This window comes from Vicia villosa, unplaced genomic scaffold, assembly GCF_029867415.1.
Source record: "Vicia villosa cultivar HV-30 ecotype Madison, WI unplaced genomic scaffold, Vvil1.0 ctg.000602F_1_1_3, whole genome shotgun sequence".
Classification (NCBI taxonomy): Eukaryota; Viridiplantae; Streptophyta; class Magnoliopsida; order Fabales; family Fabaceae; genus Vicia; species Vicia villosa.
In genome coordinates this window covers 82,915-90,526 of record NW_026705276.1, presented here as the reverse complement: position 1 = coordinate 90,526, position 7,612 = coordinate 82,915, and the positions used below count along the sequence as shown (strand labels likewise).

Genomic DNA, 7,612 nt, shown 5'->3' with positions numbered 1-7,612 from the left:
CAATTTTTGTATGTCGTCAAGACAATTCTCGCAACGCCTCATAAGTGTCCCCTAAATTATTTCTGGCAACGTTTTTAAAGCGTTCCAATAATTTATTTTTGACAATAACTAATAAATGTCCCCATAAATATTTGTGGGAACAATTTTAGATGGTTGCATTATTTCTAAGAAAAGATTACATTTTTCAAATGTTGCTTACAAATTTAATAAAAAAAAAAATATTGCAACTTTCCCTCAAAACATCATAAATCATAAATTTAATAATTTAATTTAATTTATTATAATAATATTTTTTTAAAATTAAAATTATTAAAACAAACTGTTTCTAAACAGTAAATTTATTATAATAATTAAAATATATTTTTTTCATGTGACGACTCACATATACAACTCATATACAATTTCTATTTCATTAAATTTATTATAATATTAACTAAAAAATATATTTCCAATGGGCCTAGTGAAAAACAGCGGTTCCTATTCGTATACCGAAAGCTGCGCACAAAGAGAAAGAGGGAAAAACTTGCGAACTAAAACCCTAATCAGAAACAACAAAATTATTGTCGACGGTGGTGTCGTAGAGTTGTGCATCGCCGGTCGTGTGCAGAGCTGCGCCGTGTGTTACTGTAGTTGTATTCTATATTTGCTTCAGTCGGTGGGTGTCGTATTGCAGTGCCGCGTTGGTGGTCGTGTTGCAGAGTCGGCACTCGGCCATCATTATGTAGAGTGTATTGTCGCTGTAAGTGTTGTTGAACCGTTATTGTCTTGCTGTAAGTGTTGTTGAATTGTGACCGTCTTGCTGTGAGTGTTGCTGATCTTCCTTCTTACTCCGTTGTCGTGTTGCTACCATTGCATTTCCGCCCTCGTATTGCTGTGTATTATTGTCTACTTTTTCTGTGAGTTTTCATTCAAATGTAGTAGGAATATTCACTAGTAATATGCAATGGAATTATACTTTATGAAATTGATTGACTCCTACATATCTCCTTTAATTGATTTTCTGGTTTTGAAATTGATTGACTCCTTGAATAATAGCATGCAATTGAATCATACTTTCTGAATTTTACATCTAGAGAGCCACTTATACTTAATATTCTGATTCATTTTAAACTAAACTTGTCAAATTGAGCAACAAACATTAAAGTTTTGAGTTCTTTTGCATTTTCCTGTTATTTTTTTCATTAAGCTATGTTATTTTTTTCATTAAGCTAGGTTTAATTTGAAAACGGGAGAATGTTTTTCATCCAAAGGCACTCTACTGTATTCCAATCCTAACATTTTCACAGCATGCTCTTTTGAAATTGCATAATATAAGAGATCTTTCTTCTTATGAATTTTCTCCTTATGCTCTTGTCATGTGTTTCCTTTCATTATAAAATTCTAATCATTTTTATGATTCTGATTCATTAAAACTAAGAAAATTTTGGTCTGTCTATATCAAAACATGGTGATTTACTCTTCTTTTTTTTTTTTGAAAATGATAACTTTGTTAATCATTTCAACTATCAATCCCACATGTTCTAATAGTCCCTTAACCATGCTCATTTTGCCTGTCTCTTCTTATAGAGACTTATTAGGTTCATTCATGGATGAGAAATCATGACTCATTGATTACAAAGACTTATTAAGTGCATTCAATATAGGGAACATTATGATAAGGTACTTAACACCATTTTGTGGTTGGTTTTCGTCCATTGGAAGTTATGCAAATCTTACACTTTCATTTAATGTGTTGTATTTTAATATACATTTGACAGTTGTTGTGTACTTGTACAGCACATCATAGTTCATTTTTCAAATGTTGATTATGAAAACAATGAACATCAGGTAAGAAGCATCTCTTTGATGGATGAGCTTAGTTATTGTTGAGGTTTGTGTATTTTGACAATTTATTGAGGAAAGATGTGTTGTTGCTCCGATTTGTTAGTCTACTTTATACATATATTTAATACTAGTTATTGATTTTCTTTTGTCACTATTATTTATGGCTAATTGAAATTATTTGGTTTGATGAAACATAGGTTCTTGAATTTGTTGCTTGCAGAATGGAGGATTGGGAGTGGGTTTGTTAAGCTATTGGTGTTAATGTTAGAATACCTCTTGGCTTGTAAGCTCAGGTATTCTGACTCTTAAAGTGTTATTTCTCTTTTTTTTTTCTTTTAAAAATATGTTTGATTTTGGGTTTTTAAGAGAGATTTGAGGGTATTGTAACTCTTATTGTATTGTGTTATTCATAACTAAGCAAATTAAAAACACAAGTAAAAGTAATACATTTTAGTTATTCAATAAAAGCTGAAAACATAATCCTTGCAGTTCTATGACAGCATCTTCAACTTCTTTTCGTCGTATCCGTTATTGCGGCGACGAAGGACAGAAAGTGATAACATAGAGTCCTGCATCTATTAATACTACTAGTATCATCATAAGCATAATTGTAATAGTATATATATATATATATATATATATATATATATATATATATATATATATATATATATATATATATATATATATATATATATATATATATATATATATATATATATATATATACATACATACATACACACACTATTACAGTATAGATGTATATGTAATGAACGTTACTTTGCTTTTAAATTGATTTAGTTTATTGAGAAATTATGTCCCACTATTACAGTAGAAATTATGTCCCATAATTTATAATCTTTTGTTAAAATAGAAGAACATTTCCCCAATTAATTAGGATTTTTGCTTTTAAATTGGTTTTGTTTATGGAGAACACCTTTCATTTTCTTATGCATTCAGGTATCAATGAAGATAAAAGAGGACGACAATGTTAAGTGACGAATTTTAAGAGGACGGCCGCGCAAGTAATGAACATCGAGAGAATGACGTAGGAGATGAACATCGAGAATGATCTAGGTGATGAACATCAAGAGGACGACACGTGTGTTGCAGAGGATGATGGAGATTACGATGAGTTCGACAAATTTATATGAATTGGATGATGTTGTTTTAGGATTGTGCTTACGCATTAAATTTAAAGAAACCATATATTTTGTCATTTTGCTAGACTTATAATCTCTAAGTATTTAACTTATATTATAAAGTAGTGTTAGACATTTTGTGTCTATTTGTGTGTATTCGAGCTAATGTTTGGGGATTTTATCAATACAACTTTTATGATACATGCAATTTATATTTGGTGCGATTCTCCTTTGAATTGTTTATTTTATGAAAAATATCGTAAAAAAATATTCCTTATATAAATGTTTTCAAGTGTTCTCACTATTTCACTTTTAGGGAACAATTTATAATTGTTGTCAGATATGACAACATTTGAAAACTGTCCCCACAAAGTTTTCTTGATCTATCAAATTTAGGGGACATTTTTTAGTCGTTGCAATTTTTAACAACACTTTAAAAGCGTCGCCTAAAATGCCATGGAAAAACGTCCCCTTTTCCCATTATTTAGGGGACGATTTACGAAAGTGTGCCCAAAGAGCGAAGAAAAACGTTCCCTTAAATAATAGGCAACGCTCGCACAGAGGACGCCTGAAAAACGTCCCCTATTATTTTAGGCAACATTTTTCTCATTTATAGCAACATTTTCCAGATGTTGTCAAAGAGGAAAAATGTTGTAGTGTGAATTACTGGTTTATTAATCAAATTATTGGGTCACCGGTCGAACCGTATGACTCAATCGAGTTAAACCAAATAATTCAGTCACAAAATATAACTAAAACTTAAATTTTTTGAAAATATCATATTATTCATAAATTGACAAGTTCATAATTTAAATTCAAATTTTAAACATAGGTATCACACATAATAAAATCAGTGTTTTAAAAATCGGACCGAACATCAAACCGGTGAGGATATTGGATCACTGATTTATTGGTCGAACCACTAGGTCACTGGTCGAATCGCATAACTAAACCGGGTTAAACCGAATAACTCGGTTGAATAAACCGTTCGTTACAACAAAATTATATACATATAAAACATGTCGAACCGGATGATTCATTCTTTACAAAATATAATTAGCACTTAAATTTTTTTGAAAATATCATATCACAAGTTCATATTTTAAATTTAAATTTTAAACATAGGTATCACACATAATAAAATAGTACAAAATTACAATGTATACTTGCAAGTTTAATCGCAATATAATATAATTGAATAATTTATAACAAAATAATTTCGTTGCCTACTAAATTTAATTTCAAAAGAAGAAAAAATTATTTCAATGTTGGGATCTCCTTCTTCAAAATCATAATCATCGGTAACAAAATCAACCGTGTGTATATATATATATATATATATATATATATATATATATATATATATATATATATATATATATATTTCTTTTATTTCTTTTATTTTTTATTTTAATTTTTCATTAGAATAATCAAAATGACGTCGTTTTAATTTTTTGAAAATAAAAATAAATGAAAAAGCATTTAAACCGTCAGTTTTTTTGGTTTTTACGGCTTACACCGGTTCACACTAGTTCAATGACATTTTCGATCCAACTATTGAAATAGACCGGTTACTTGGCCGATTTCTGATTAGACCGACGGGTCCGGTTTTTAAAACACTGAATAAAATAGTACAAAATTACAAAGTATAATTGCAAACAAAGTTTAATCGCAATATAATATAATTGAATAATTTATAACAAAATACTTCCATTGTTTACTAAATTTAATTTCAAGAAAGGAAAAATTGTTTCAATGTTGGGATCTCCTTTTACAATATCAAAATCATTCGGTAACAAAATCAACAACATCTGCAACATTTTTTTATTTTATATTTTATTTCTTTTATTTTTTCATTAAAATAATTAAAATAACGTTGTTTTAATTTTTTAAAATTAAAAAATACACTTAAACCGCTGATTTTTCCAATTTTAGAGGTTTACACCAATTTTGACCGGTTCACACCAGTTCAATGACATATCTGATCCAGCAATTCAAACAGACCGATTATCTGACCGGTCCCCGGTTTGACCGGTCCGACCGGCCGATCCGGTCCGAGTTTTAAAACAAATTTTTTTTAACTATAAATTTAATTAATTAAAACACTTAATTTAATAAATAACTAAGATAATATATATATATATATATATATATATATATATATATATATATATATATATATATATATATATATAAAATCCACATAATAATTATTAAAATATAATAATTAAATTATTTAATTATAAAATATTTCAATAATAAAGGAAAAAAATGATATCTATCTAGGTCGGGATGATGATTGAAATTATAATCATGGTAAACATTAGATGAAGAAAGCAAGTCTATGTCATATCTGGGATGGGGTAGGCAAATCATGTTTAGCATGATTTTATATTATAAAAATGAGTTAAGGATTCATATGACACAAACCCACCAACTAATCGAGGGCTTATTGCATCAAGAAGACTAATTAGCAATCAGCAATTACTATGTTGATAGAATTAATTTACTACTAATGGTGCTAATTAATTATTAGAATTTGAAAATTAAGAACCCTTTTTGGATAATCACTTATCTAGATAAGTGATTAAGTGACTACCACTTTAAGTTGCTGGCACTAAGCAATGTAGTGTACACAAGTGTTAGGCATTTTTCTATGGACTTTCTAAGGAAGGATGCAGTGATAGAGAGCTATGCTACGTTGCCACTTTATAGAAAATTTATTTTTGGAGAGTACAAAGAACAAACAGTGAAAGATCTTATGGAAGCTGGTGATATAGTGGGGCTATCTAGGTTTCTCTTATAGAAACATTGATAGTTGTAAGAGAAAAAATGAGCCAAAGTAATAACAATGAGGTGACATTTGATTAATAAAATTTTGGATTCAAGATGGCATTTACCACTCATATTTTGACAAGTTTTCTGTCTCATCACATGAGATTTTTCTTCATGTTAATTATCACGTGTAAGTTTAAAGTTCTAGTATGGTTGTTAGGTTATGATTTTTGAGTGATGAGTATGTGATTTTGATTTGAACGTGTCAACCAGTTGAATGGATTATGTTGTTCTCTATCATTTGTATAATAAAGTCAATTCAATTTTCAAATTTTGAGTACATAAATGGGAGTGGGTAACTCACATAGTGCATTCCAACAACTAATGAGAATTTTTTATTTTGATTTTAAGTATTGTTGATTGATTAATCACGTCTCATATATTGAAAGGATGAGTCATGAATCACATTTTTTAATGGGTCATGGTTAGGATCTATGTGGCCGAGAGTTTGTAGGCAAAAACATACATCCCTAAGATAGGAATTAAAGTTATAAATAATTAAATCAATAGTTAGATCAATGTATCACTTATTCATTTATCAAAATTTCAAAGGCCCTTTTCTAAATTAATCACAACAGAGTTTATATTGTACTTGCCACATAATTTCAAAATTCTTTCTTTAATAACATTCGGCGAGAAAAGTGAACTACATGAGCGTATTACATGCATTAACACATATATGAGACGAACTTTCCCTGGTACATGAACCTTCCCCAAGTTCTCCATGACCAGTTATCAAGACCTTTTAAGAAAATTGATTCACTAGTTCTCAGCGAGCAAACACCTCAAAGTGTCCACCACCAGTTTATTCAATGTACACTGCCATGATAGTCATTATGAGAATACTTGGCAAGGTTCAATAAGGCCACCATCAAGGTGATAAATTCCATCCAGGAAATGTTTCTAGGAGCTTTCCAAAATGGGCTTAAGGCAATACACTTCAAAGAGTCCCTTATCTAGAAACTCACATACTCAATGGAGGAAATCATGACGAGGGAGGAGTGTACGTAAAAGGCAAGGAAAGTAATACCTAGAAGAGGTCTAAATACGTAAAGGAGCATAACTCTAGGGGATCTAAATCCTTCAATCAATGCAGAAACCACTTCCCTAAACTAGTTCAGGATAAGGGGACCCTTAAACCTTATAGAAGGTCCGTAGAGAAATACACACCATCGAACACTAGGGGAAATAAGATATGGTAAGAAGTATATCTTACTAAGGTCTTCCCAGAACCTCTGAATCCTAAGTGGGTGGTGATGGGGGGGGGGAATGAACCCAATAAGTGGTGCAAATATCATATGGTTAAAGGTCATCACAAACATGATTGCCACCAACTAAATAATGAAATAGATTGCCTCATCCAAGAGGGGCACTTGAGAAGATTTGTCCAGGGTGCGTCGTATATCTATGGGGAAGGTCGTGGCCTGGTGTGGATTAAAACTATATAGCACACAAAGTATACATAGTCCACTATAGCAAGTGATAAAAAGTAAAGGTATTGTTTTCGCAAGGAGTGTCATTACTTAGATTAATTTGCAGAACTATCTTTTATGAATGAGCATGAACAAAAAAACAATATTTGATGGTTGTCACAAGTTCACTTTTTAAGCAAACAATGATAGAACCGAGTTTGGTTGAATAAGTGAAATTATTTATGGAGAATATGTTGGTCAATGAGTTATCTAATGTGTGTATATGATGTGATATGTCATGTGAGATGAGGTCAGAATGCTATCTTATAGTGTATTCCTACAACAACAAAATCATATGCAAGAAAGCAAGGGGACAAATTCTTAAGCCTCACGTTT

At 30.4% G+C, this 7,612-nt stretch overlaps 1 long non-coding RNA gene across 7 annotated transcripts; it reads left to right on the top strand.

Moving 5' to 3' along the window:
- Positions 1 to 452: 452 nt before the first annotated feature.
- On the top strand, positions 453 to 3,208 carry LOC131629749 (uncharacterized). 7 transcript variants are annotated; one of them, XR_009292105.1, is made up of 5 exons: positions 453 to 896; positions 1,567 to 1,659; positions 1,777 to 1,827; positions 2,045 to 2,117; positions 2,788 to 3,208. It is a non-coding gene; the product is annotated as an uncharacterized LOC131629749 (long non-coding RNA). The 7 variants fall into 7 exon arrangements; XR_009292099.1 differs by having other exon boundaries at positions 2,022 to 2,117; XR_009292101.1 differs by having other exon boundaries at positions 1,777 to 1,870; positions 2,022 to 2,117.
- Positions 3,209 to 7,612: the final 4,404 nt, after the last annotated feature.